Below are 949 nucleotides of genomic sequence, written 5' to 3'. Positions count from 1 at the left end.
CTAGATTATCGACTTACTCCCTATGGAACCTGAAATAGAACGAACCTTTCGATAGTGAAGAATACAAGTGAACCAGAGAAGGACCATAAAGATAAAGTTTGAGAATATGAATCAAAGAAACGAAGCAAAACTTGCTCAGAATCCTATCCTTATTGCTGATGATAGGGATAGAGATCCTCATCTTCACTTCAGACTATTTATGGAAGTGAGCGATTCTTTCAAGTTAGCCAGACTACCCGAAGATGTATTACGACTTAAGCTGTTCCCATAGTCCCTAAGGGACAGAGCTCGTGCCTGGTTGAACTCATTGCCATCGAACTCTATCTCTACATGGCAAGATTTAGCCGAGAGATTCCTCATGAAGTATTTCCCGCTGAGCAAGAATACCAAGTTGAGGAATGAGATCACTGCCTTCCAACAAATGGATGATGAGTCCCTGTATGAGGCATGGGAAAGGTACAAAGAGTTATTATGAAAGTACCCTCATCATGAAATCCCACATTGCATTCAACTTGAGACATTTTATAATGGTCTCAACGCTCACACGAGGATGGTAGTCGATTCCTCTACTAATGGTACTCTCCTTTGTAAGTCATATAATGAGGCTTTTGAAATTATTGAGAGGATTGCCAGCAACAATTAACAATGGTCAACCAATTGAGCAGCGTCAGGAAGACGAGTCGCTGGAATACATGAAGTGGACGCTCTCACTTCACTCGCATCTTAGGTATCTTCAATATCCTTAATACTTAAGAATCTTACAACTAATGGGTCTAACAGTTTTGCAGCCCAACCACCTATCCAATTTGAGAATATAGACTGCGTGTATTGTGGGGAAGGACGTTTGTTTGAAGAATGTCCATCGAACCCCGAATCCGTATATTACATGGGTAACCAAAACCAAAACCCAGGGAGGAAAGGACTGTAATCCAACTTTTATAACTCATCA

General features: G+C 41.0%; 1 non-coding gene across 1 annotated transcript; it reads right to left on the bottom strand.

Annotated features, from left to right (window-relative positions):
• Nucleotides 1–388: 388 nt before the first annotated feature.
• On the bottom strand, nt 389–495 carry LOC128040861 (small nucleolar RNA R71). Its single transcript, XR_008195667.1, has one exon. It is a non-coding gene; the product is annotated as a small nucleolar RNA R71 (small nucleolar RNA).
• Between the last annotated feature and the right edge of the window lie 454 nt (nt 496–949).

This window comes from Gossypium raimondii, chromosome 4, assembly GCF_025698545.1.
Source record: "Gossypium raimondii isolate GPD5lz chromosome 4, ASM2569854v1, whole genome shotgun sequence".
Taxonomy (NCBI): Eukaryota; Viridiplantae; Streptophyta; class Magnoliopsida; order Malvales; family Malvaceae; genus Gossypium; species Gossypium raimondii.
The sequence above is the reverse complement of the archived record's forward strand: the minus strand, read 5'-3'. Positions and strand labels throughout refer to the sequence as shown.